Source organism: Microtus pennsylvanicus, chromosome 8 (assembly GCF_037038515.1).
Source record: "Microtus pennsylvanicus isolate mMicPen1 chromosome 8, mMicPen1.hap1, whole genome shotgun sequence".
In the NCBI taxonomy this organism is placed as follows: domain Eukaryota; kingdom Metazoa; phylum Chordata; class Mammalia; order Rodentia; family Cricetidae; genus Microtus; species Microtus pennsylvanicus.
In genome coordinates this window covers 9838940-9851044 of record NC_134586.1, presented here as the reverse complement: position 1 = coordinate 9851044, position 12105 = coordinate 9838940, and positions in this window count along the sequence as shown.

The window sequence follows — 12105 nt, the reverse complement described above, 5'->3', positions numbered from 1 at the left end:
CATATAAAAAATTAATATTTACAGAATATGTATAGTTTTATTGTTGATCCTTAGTGGGTCATAACTAGTTTTTATCTATCAGTAATTAAATATTTAGGGTTCCTTAAATTCTTTGAAGATGAGTATTTTTCTGTGGAGATAAGAAAAGAACCCTGTCCCCAACCTATCTGTATTTTTTACCATCAGTATGCTCGCCATCCTTGTGAATGAATTGTTATTTATCTTTTTTAAGTGGCTTTTCTTGTTTAAACTGAACCTTTATTAATTTTGACGGTATCTACAATTTTTTTTTCATCTGTGGAGACAAGAGCAAAACCCCTTCCCCAACGCAGCACAACTTCTGGCTTTCATTGTGAGGTCAGCACATCCTTGAAATAAACTGGTTGATTTAGTTTAGTAGACTTTTTCCTTATCCAATGTCATTTAGTAGCCGTTGTTCCCTTCTCATTAGCGTTGAGAAAATTTAAGGTTAACAAAGCATTATGTAACCTATTTCTCTGATTCAGGGCGGGTATCCAAAAAGCCCCATATTGGGCGCCAAACTGTAAGCGGCGTAATAACCAGACTAGCTTAATATGAAACCGCAAATTTTAATGAAGGGATAGCTTACAACACCAGGGATCCAGCAATGAGCAGGAGATACAAAAAAGAGACCGGTGGGGCTCATGCCTGCCAGATTTCTATGTAAACATTAGCCCAAGGTGAACATGCCCCCCCAATGGGCTGGGCTGTCCCTACACCCACCTCTCTGAGCTCAGGTTAATTTTATTTAATTAATGCAAACACAACACATGTAAAGACATAGTTAAACAAATGCAGCATAAACAAATGAAACACATCTTTGCCTAATTAAACAAATATTCCATAACCTTTCGCCCTTTTTGTCAAAATGAAAAGAAATGTTTTAACTTTAACATAGTAAAACTTATACAATAAGAACAGTTAACAAGTAAGAATTACATTATCCAGTCCCTCTGCATTTGGCAAATTCAGAGAAATCACTCTATTATCTATCCTATCTTGATGAGTCCAAAGCTCTGTACTTAATTTACCTCCTATCATAACTAAGGAAAACTATAACTCTCTAGACTATCTAGTCTTCAATCCCATTGGAGACCTGAGAAAGACATAATATATTACCTGAGTAAACAGGGAGTGCAGAGCAGGCGATTTCCAAGACTGTAGAAACAAGAGAGACATCTGGCTGTCTAGACAATCACCCCAAGTTCCTCTGCAATGTTGGGGCGCTCATCTTTGGTCTAAAGGCCTAGAATATCTGGCAGACTTTTCTATAAAGCAGGAATTTTGAAGGAGTCTACCACCTTGTTTTGGCAAAGTTCAGTAGTCACTTTCCTTTGTGTCCTGCATGTCCAGTTTGGATGATAGACTGTCTGCCATTGGGCAAGGACAGTTTCAAATGACTAACTTTGCCACAATGAAAGCAAACTCCATATGGAGGTTCTTCAATGCCCATTATCTTTTTATGAAGTAGATTGGTGCTGCCAGGAGCAGACATGTCTCACTGTCATGAAAATTCTTAAGTTATTAAACATCTTAAATGTCATATCTGTAGGTCTCTGAAGCATTTGAATAGCATCTATTTATCTAAAATACATTTGTTTAACCTTGAAACCATTATGTAGGTTGCTGGGAATTGAACTCAGGACCTCTTGAAGAGCAGTCAGTGCTCTTAACCTCTGAGCCATCTCTCCAGCCCCATATTCCCCATATTTCCCATTTTATGTGTTTTTCTTTATATTACTTTATTCTCTCTTTAAAGATTTTATCATTAATAAACAACTTATTTTTTTCTATGACTGTCCATTTTCTTTTCTTTCTTAAGTCTATGTACATTGTTAAACACACTGTAACCTATTTAGAGGTTTTTTTTTCCATCTGGACCTGTCTCCACTGCATGTCTCAAGCCTTTTCTGACTGTGTCAGCCAACTCTTAAGCTGCTTTGTGCTGATGGCTGGCTCTGCCCCACAAGATCCAATGAAAGTCAAGCTTCGTTTCACAAGCCTGGCAGAGAGCTGTGTCCAACTAGGAGCTACATTCAGATGCCCCAGCTGTAGGAAGCTGGTGGCCCGCACTGTTGCAGGTGTTTTTACTTAGCTTGCTGCTTCCACTTAGCCTACCGGCTACTCAAATGCTCATTGTAGGGCAGAGACTCTCAGAGGACTTACTTGTTTATCCCCTCTCTCTCTTTTTCAGCTTTATCAGGCCCTATTTGGGCCCCATGTTGGAACACCAAAAGGAGCAGGCTTTCTTTGGAGCCACTATCCAGCTCCCAAACCAAGACATAAAGTCTATTATTAATTATGAATGCTCGGCTTTAGTTTATGCTTGTTCCACTAGCTGATGCAACTTATTTTAACCCATTTCTCTTCATCTACAATTTGTCTTATGGCTTCTTACCTTTCCTTTATTCTGTATGTCCTTCTCTGTGTCGGGCTGACTGGCAACTGCCTAGCTGGCTGACCCCAGCTATCTCCCTCTCTTTCTCTCTTGTTCTCTTCTCCTTTCTCTCTTTTCTCTCGAGCCTAGATTCCTCCTCCTACTTTTTCTCTCTGCCCACCAGCCCCACCTATCCCTCTACTGCCTAGTTATTGGCCATTCAGCTTTTTATTAAATCAATCAGGTGCCTTAGGCAGGCAATATGAAACAGCAATACATCTTTGCATAATTAAACAAATGCAGCATAAACAAATGTAACACACCTTTACATAACTAAAGTAATATTCTGCAACAGACGTTCATGGTTTGTTCCACAGCCTGAGGCCATGCTACTGCCCATGATGCAACCCCTGGGGGCCATGAAGATATGAGTAGCTTGTGCTGCCAAGTTGATGTCCATGGTCAATGGTGTCATCAGGAGGCCATGTCTGCATCTGTGGTCCTGCTACAGCTGGGGGTCATAGTGATGACCCAGGCCCATGTTACCACCAAAGGCTATATGGATATCTGTGGTCTGTGTTGCTGCCTGAAGTCATGTTAGGGTCTGTGGTTCTGCTGCAGCCAGGGTCCAAATTGGGGTCTGTGGCCCACGTTACCACTAGAAGCCATCCAACGTCTGTGGTCTGTATTGCCACCAGAGGTCATGCTGAGGGCCACCGTGATGTCCATGATCTGTGCTGCCACCATGGGCCATTCCTGAGTCTGTTGTCCTGCTGCAGCTAGATGATATGTTGACGTCTGTGGGCCAGGCTGTCATTGGGGACAATGTTTGTGTTTGTGGCCACCAGAGACTATGCTGAGGTCTGTGGCATGTGGTCATATCAGAGGCCTGGAGGATGTCCAGGGTCTGTGCTGTCACAAAAACCATGTGGAAGTCCATGATCTGTGCTCCGGCTGCCTGTAAAGGACAAGAAAGCTTCTTCTGCAGTGGTAGAAGCTATAAACTCATAGCTGAAAAATAGAGGGACATAGATGGCTTCTGTGACAACCCTCATCCCCACAAAAAAAGTGAGAGCCCACACAGAAACACATCAAAGAGAATTCTTAAAAGCTGTGATAAGGATGCTGAAGTGTAGCACTTCACAAGAGAGGGCTCCTGTCAGGGCTTGGGGTAGGGAAGGACTCACTTTTCTTTAAGGGGCTGGCCACTGGGAGTTTGACCACCCTACAGTAACTATACGGACAACACAGACTGGACTTTTTTTAATCTTGGGGGGGGGGCACAAGTGTAGAGGGGCAAATCTTGGAGGACTGGGAAGTAAGGGTGATTAGGGTGCATTATGTGAAATTGCCAAATAATCAATAAAAAATTTATGCCTAAAAAAGGAAATTTTAGTAAAGACAGAGCTACCAGATGGCAAATAAAAATATAGACCACCTGGTTTAATTTAAATTTCAAATAAATAAGTAAGTTTTCAGTGTTAAGTATATTTCATGCTTATACAAGTTGTTCGGTGCTTTTTTGAAATCCAAAGCTAACTGGGCACTCTGAAATTGAATTCTAGCTGGCAATACTAATTGAAGATTACATACATGAATGAATATAGCAATGGGCACCCTGAATTCTATCTGGCAATAATAAATGCAGATTACATACACGAGTGAATACAGCAATGAGCTCAACACATTTGAAAAAGAAGAGATCTTAGATTCTATGTTCTCTTCAAATTTTTGTGTGTACATGTTTGTATGCACGCATGCGAAGGTATGTATGTGTGCATATGTGTATGGAGGTCAGAGGTCAATGTCTTGTGTCTTCTGCCATCACTTTCCATCTTATTCTTTAAGGCAGGGTCTCTCACTGACCCTGAGCCTCACAAAACAGGACAAGGCTAACTATATAACAAGTCTTGGGGTTTTTCTGCCTTTGCTGCCCCAGCACTGCTATTGCCAGTGTATGCTGCCCTACTCAGCTTTTATTTATGTTCCACTGACTAAGCCATTACCCTAACCCCAAATCATACGGTCCTCCTGGTCTTAGCATGAGAAATGAAGACCACAAGTGCTGTCCGAGGTTTCTGTCCTGCCCAGTTCTTGTTCTGCCCGGTTCCCACAGTCATTAAGTCCCAAAGAAATCACACAGAGGTCTACATTAATCATAAACTGATTTGCCCATTAGCTCAGGCTTTTATTAACTCTTATAACATATATTAGCCCATTATTCTAGTATATGTTAGCCACATGGCTCGGTATCTTTTTCAGCGGTGTAGTCACATCTTGCTTCTTCAGTGTCTGGACAAGACTGCAGAAAAATGGGCTTCCTCCTTCCCAGAATTCTCCTGTCCTCATTGACCCACCTCTACTTTCTGTCTGGTTGTCCCACCTATACTTCCTGCCTAGCTATTGGCCAATGAACATTTATTTAAAACATAATTGACAGAATATAGACAATTGTCCTGTACCACACAAGCATGTAAAGTTAGTTTACATAAAGAAAAAAGGCAAGCATCTGAGAAAGAAGGGGGAAAGGGCACTGCTGATCACTATCCTCTAAGGCCTGTGCCCAGAGTCTCATGAAGAGCAATTTCATAGACTCAGTCTGAAGATGTTCTCAATATTGTGAAGAAGAGGACATTGCGCTTGATGTCCAGATAATAAGTCATAGTAGGCAGCAGCAGCATGACCCTGGGAGGAGAACAGGATGTCTCTATGCCTCTTCTAAGCTGGTTGCTGAGGGAACTCAGAATGGATCCTTTGGGAGCAATGGCCACCCTTCAGTTTCTTAGCACCCTTGAGGGACCCTCACTGATATGGGCCTCTATATTTAGGCAGGCATCACATTAATGAATATAATTTATTCCCTTTATGATCAAATATAACAGGCTCTTCATTTGGCTATAAATAATCAGAGAAGCAGATAGTGAAACACCTAGGCATGAGTAGGTAACAGCCAGAGAAATGTGATTATTACCAGATAACCCACATTTGAATGCCAAACAGATGATGCTGGAAAATTCTGCTTACAGTCCTTGGTAATGACAGAGGTGTCCCCGGCTCTGCTGCCAAGAAGATCTCTGTCCATATTTTAAAGGCAACATGGGTCCTTTCCAGGTTGTGAGTATTCTCAGGGATTTGTTTCATCTTCTGAAATGTCACTGTCTTCAAGTGATTGGTGTGGGATGCCCTTCTGTCTATGTGTTGCTTTCATTGGTTAGTGAATAAAGAATTGCTTTGAGCCTATGGCAAGGGGGGAACAGAACTAGACAGAACAAGCTAGGCTGTGTGCTGGGAGAAAGAGGTCGGAGTCAGAGAGACACCATGGAGCCACCACCAGAGTCAGACATGCCAAAACTTTGCCGGTAAGCCACAGCCATGTAGCCATACACAGATTAATAGAAAGGGGTTCAATTAATATGTAAGAGCTAGCCAATAAGAAGCTAGAGCTAATGGGCCAAGCAGTGAGTTAATTAATACAGTTTCTGTGTGATTATGTCATGTCTAAGCTAGCCAGGTGGCTGGGAACCAACAAGTGGCCTCCCTTCTACAAGTGATCAGCACTGTTTATAAACAGAAGAAGCCAATGACCCCTCAAAGTTACCAAGAATTTTCTACCAGGTGAACTTTCAATCCCCGTGGCTTTTCTCTGCCATCCTTCTTTTGGTTGCCCTTCAGTATCCTCAATTGTATTCAAAGTTACTATATCTGCCAACCACCGATCACCCACCTATGCCCTTCTGGAAGCTTCCAAGTGAGGTTTTGCTTTTAGACATTCGTGTCTGAAAATTCGGTCCTTTCCTTGGAAAGTCTCCATCCTGTTGTCCTCAAGGCACACATCCCTTCATCCTGAGACTACGTCTGTTCTTGCAGAAGGCCTGCGGAGTAGCCTACAAGCAAGCCTCTGGGGGTGACATGAAATCTTAGTAGTGGATGAGTCCTCGAATTTCATTTTCACTTCCCTTTAAATACACCAATCAAGTTAAGACACACTCATACTCTCAAATTTCCGAATAAGAGATGATTGGCTTTTGAGACAGCTTATATGCCACCGGTTTTTCTCACCTTCAGAAAGATGTTTGTGATGGTTGCTGTTGAATCCATCTTGGATGGATTAGGCATCACCCAGGAGGCTACCTCTAGGCACTCCTCTAAGGGATGATCAGGTTAGTTTGTCTCTGAGCATGCTTGGAAGAGATTATCTTGATTAGTTTAATCAAAGTGAGAAGACCCACCCTAAAGGAAGGTAGCGTCATTCCCTGGACTTATGTCCTACACTGCATAAAAAGGAAGTTGCAAGCTGAGTACCAATATCCATTGCTCTTTTCTCCATGACTTCAGACACAAGATGACCCTATGTTAGACCCTCAACATATGTGACAGTTGTGTGGCTCCGTCTACCTGTGGGACCCTTAGCAGTGGGAGCAAGGGCTGTCCCTAATGCTTTGGATGGCTTTGGAGAACCTATTCCTCATACTGGGCTGCTTGGCCCAGCCTTAATACAAGGAGAGCTTAGTCCTTCTCAACTCGCTATGCCAGGCTTTATTGATACCCATGGGAGGCCTGCCCCTTTCTGAAGAGAAACAGAGGAGTGCATTGGGGTGGGAGGGGGAACAGAGAGGATGTGGAGGGATGGGATGGAAGAAGAGGAGGGAGAAGAAACTACAGTGGGGATGCAAAACAAATGAATGAATTTAATGAATAAAAAATTACATTTTTACAAATTTTTACTTATTTAAAATATCTGCATTTCTGTGTGCAAAGGTGCCCACAGAGGACAGAAAAAGGCATCAGATCTGCTAGAGTTGAAGTTACAGATGACTGTGACCCACCAGAAGTGGGTATTGGGAACCGAACTCGGGTCCTCTGTAAGAGCAAGTGCCCTTAACTGCTAACCCATCTGTCAAAATCCCTTTGGAGGCATTTTTTTAACAATATTTTCTGAACATACAGATCAAATAACAAACTAGTTGGGGAGTTCCCTATTAAAACATAGGTTTCTTGGTCCCAGCATATAAAGCCTACCAAACTAGACTGTGTAAGCAAGGGTCTGTAACAGAAGGCTAGGGTGAACTCCTAAGTGGGTCCATTTACCCTGGTGATGACTCAGCAGTGAGGCCAGAAGCTGGGGGGAAGGGGACTGAGGCATTTCATTTTTTCCTACTTTAGCATTTTAATATTCAAAGCAGCAATTGAGAAAAATTTGCATGCAGATACTGCTTTCAAAGTTACTGCCAACTCTTAGGTCCCTTCTCACCTTCCCACTCCTGCGCCTCCCAGAACACATCTGTAGAAGGCTTTGGAGTGCCTAGGAGGTAGGCTGAAAATATAGCTTACTATATTGTGTCATTATATAATTACACAGATTTAGATTGAATATTTTTACATCAAGTGTTTATATAATTATCTTGGTTGCTATGCTACTTGCTGGTGAATGGTAAAAAAGCATATTAAGATAACACAGAAATCCTCACTCAAGTAGAAATGAAAGATACATACTTTCAATTTCAAAAAAGGGGAAGAATCATTCTAGCTGGAAAAACACCTCGATACCTGTAAAGAAGAAGTTGCTGGGAAAATTGTGGCGGTGCCTATCGAAAATCTGAGTACTGCAGAGGCCAGGGCAGGAAGATCAAAGTTCAAAGCTGTCCTGGCAGGGCCACATAGTCAGTTTCAAACCAGCCTGGGACACACAGCAATATCCAGTTTCAAAAATCGAAAGGAAATGGGCCGCAGGGATGGCTCAGGGGCTAAGAGTGTTTGCTGCTCTTCCAGCACACCCATGTCTGGTTCCCAGAACCCACCTCGGTGCTCATAATGTTTGTAATTCTAGCTCCAGGGATTCTTACGCCTTTTTCTGGTGTCCAAGGGCACCCACACTGGGGTGTGCAAACAAACAGATAAATAAAAATAAATGCACAAATCTTTTCATAAAAATCAGAAGTAGAAAGGAAGGTGGAAAAAGGTGGGCGGGAGCGCATAAAGTAAAGATGGGGAGCCAGACCTGGTGTGCACACCTCTAATCCCAGCCCGATGGAGACAGCCTGACAGATCTCTGCGAGTTTGAAGCCAGCCTGGTCTACAGAGTAAATTTCAGGATAACCAGAGCTACATGCACAGTGAGACCCTGACTCAAAATGACAAGAAGAAGAAGGGGTAGAAGAAAAAGGAGAAGAAGGAGAAGTGGGGGGTAAATGGAGAAACGAAGGAGGGAAAAAGAAAGGAGGAGGAAAAAAGAAGGGAGAAAAGAGAGATTTAACAATAATAATAAAAATGTTTCCCGTGAATAAAGGAGTTTATTCCTATCTATAGCAGTAAAAATTCAAAACTAGCAGAATTCATCTTGACAGAAAACATCATAAACTAACTCTGCGTAGCCAACTGTCTATTTGCAACTTAAGCTAGTATTTACAAATAGAAACAAATGCCTGCCTTTTTCTTCTTCTTTCTTTTTTAACCTCACTGTGAATTTGCCATCAACCAATCCTTCTCTTTGTAAAACAACAGTGTTCGGGCCACACAGCGTTTTTCAGTGCAGCATTGTGTTTAGAAGTGTGGTGAGGATGTTTTGCTTTTGCTTTTGGTTTTTGCTGTTCTTGCAATTCCTTCCTTAGGTGGGAGTTCCAAGCCCGGCTGATAGCCGGTTTCTAAACACCTCTGGTAGTCACCGCTGGCTAGCACAACATCTCATAACCACGGTGGTAATTTTTATGCAGGGCCTCTAGGACAGGATAATGTATGGTATGCTCAAAATACACAGCGCAAGCCCAAACATGAAGCTTTGAGGCTTGAGTTGAAAGCAAGGTTTAAGGACCAACAGATTGGCTCAGCCGGTTACAATGTTTACCTCTGAACTTGGTGACTTGAGGTCTGTCCTGGGCCCCACATGGTGGGAACACAACTTCTAAAGGCTGTCCTCTGCTGAAAATTTGTTTGATAACAATTTGATTTAATTTTAATTACGTGATGTCCTTGTGTCTTTGTGTGGTATGTGAATGTTCACGCTTGTTCCCGAGAAGGATAGAGCCTTGTGTATTCCTGTGTCAGGAACTACAGGAAATTCTCAGAAAAACTGACTTTATTTTCTGGCAATGAACTTGACATAATTGCTTGCTCATGTTTCAAGCCCTGGAAATATTTTAAAAACTTTTTTGTCATCTTGACTTCAGGTAGCAGGGAAGAACTCCTGCAAGAGAAAAACAAGTAAATGATTTGGCAAAGCCTTTAGACATCACAGTTGGCAGTAGCTTCTAGGAATTCTTGTCTCATGTGTTTTTCATTATGAAGAAAGTTAATTATTTACTATTGTCACTCAAGACTGATGGGGCAGATCACTGCATTGTGGTTGCTAATTTGCAATGTTTGAGACAGATATTAAAGTGTTCTATACATTTAGCAGGGGAAAAAAGCTGTCCTCTGAACACACACACACACACACACAGAGAGACATGCAATAAAAAAAAAATAAATGTAACTTTCAAAAATAAACTAAGATTCTTCCAGACAAAGTGACTCTCACCTGTAATCCCAGCATTCAGGGGACAAGAGTATGAGGCTAGGTACTGAGACTGTGTCTTCAAAATAATAAAAGGTAAAAACAATAAAAACAAACTGAGAAAGTTTGAGACTAGGAATGTAATTTATTGGGTAGACTTGGTAGAGATTTGTCTGACGTGTGGAGCCCTAGGTTTGATCTCTACCACCACATACCCAGGGCATGCAATGTACCGATGTCCTCTCAGGACTCAGGGTAAAGAAAGGCCAGAAGTTCAAGGCCATCCTGGGATAGACAGCTTGAGAGTACCCTGGGATGCACAAGCCCCTGCCTAAATAATAACACCAACAATAATAATAATAAAATTCTTTATAAAGCAGGGTCTCACTGTATAGGCCTGGATGACCTAAAACTCACTATGTAGATGGACCTTGAACTTGGGGAGTCCACTTGCCTCTGCTTCCTGGCTTCTGTGATTAATGGGCCCACACCACCTCTCCCGACCTGAAGAAGATTTTAATCAATGTGTAGAGAAGAGCAGCAATCTAGGAAGACAAATCCCCAACCAGTTTGGGTCCTTAGAGTATTTGCAGATCCTTATATAAGAAAGAAACCCAGAGCAGAGAACAGAAGGGGAAGGGTTTGGGGGCAGAGATATTAAATTGTGGAGTGCTTATCTTGCAAAATGAAGGCCTCAGTTAGATCCCAAAATTCATGTCAAAATGCCCAAATTGGTTGTATATGTTTGTAATCACAGCTCTGGGAAGGCAAAGGCAGGCCGATCTCTGGGGAATCGCTGCTCGGCCAATCAAGTTTAATGGGTGCGTTCCAGGCTCATGAGAGACCTTGTCTCTAAAAACAAGGTGACTAAGGAATGACATTCGAGTTGACCTCTGTCCTCTAAAGCTCAGGAACCGGAGCACACACGTGACTAGACATGTCAGAAGAGCAAGGACATCGTGCAGCATGTTTAAATTGTCTCGTTGAAAGATATTACATCAGCCATCCAGCCTAAAAGATAAATCTGCGCATTATCTCTGCAAGCATTTTTCCTGCAAGCTTTACAGCCATACTCCACTTTATTAAATTACAAAAATAACACCTACTTGGACAACGGGAGTTCAACACTTGGCGTATCGCTTTGGCTGAGTTATGCTTTAATGATACCTTAAGCTTCTATGAAATGTTGCTATAAAAAACACTCAAAAAGACATTTGCCTCCGCTTGCTATTTAAAAAGTAATCAAGGGTTGGGGCCACTGCTTAGTGGTAAGGCACTTACCACACATACAGCTCTCGGTTCAGCCCCAACACTAAAAAAGATTAATTTTATTATTTTATTTTATGTATATGGGTGTTTGGCTGGCATGCATCTGTGCACCACTTGTATGCAGTGCCTGAGGGGGGCAAAAGAGGGCATTTACACCCTCTGGAGCTGGAGTTACAGACAGTTGTGAGCTGCAGTGTGGGTGTTGGGACTTGAACCTACGTCCTCTGGAAGTACAGCTAATGTGCTTCTAAGCCATCTCTCCAGCCTCCCCACCCCTGCAACCCCCCCACACACACACACACATAGAAACTAGTGAAAACAAAAGACAGTTCAGCAGATTATGAAGCCAATGATTTCGTGTTTTCTTTGAGGAAACCCCCTCAACTGAAGTGTGTTCTGGGACATGCTGCCAGGGACAACGGGCTCTTTGGAAACTTGTTATTCCTTGTTTGTTCCAAGTGTTTATTTTGTTCTGAGGGTTGTTTTGTTTGTTTGCTTTTGTTTGTTTCTTCATACTTTTGAGACAGGGTCTCGTGTAGCCCAGGCTGGCCTCTAACTCACTCTGTAACTGAGGATGTCTCTGAACTCACGATCCTCCTGCCTCTGCCCCCTGAGTACTGACATTACAGGCATGCACCCTTATATCCGGGTTTAGGTTGTTGTTTTGTTTACATTTATTTATTTTGCAGGTTGGCATGTGAGTGCCACCACACACACACACACACACACACACACACACACACACACACACGAGGAGGTCAGAGCACAGTTTGATGGATTCCGTTTTCTCCCTCCACCATGTGGGATCCTAGCATGGAACTCATGTTGTCTGGCTTTGGTGAAAAGTGTCATTATCTGCTGGGCCATCTTGGAGGCCCTGGCTTTTCTTCTAATCTTTTAACAAACTGAATTACTTTTAATTTCTGGCCTATTCCCTCACACCCACAGA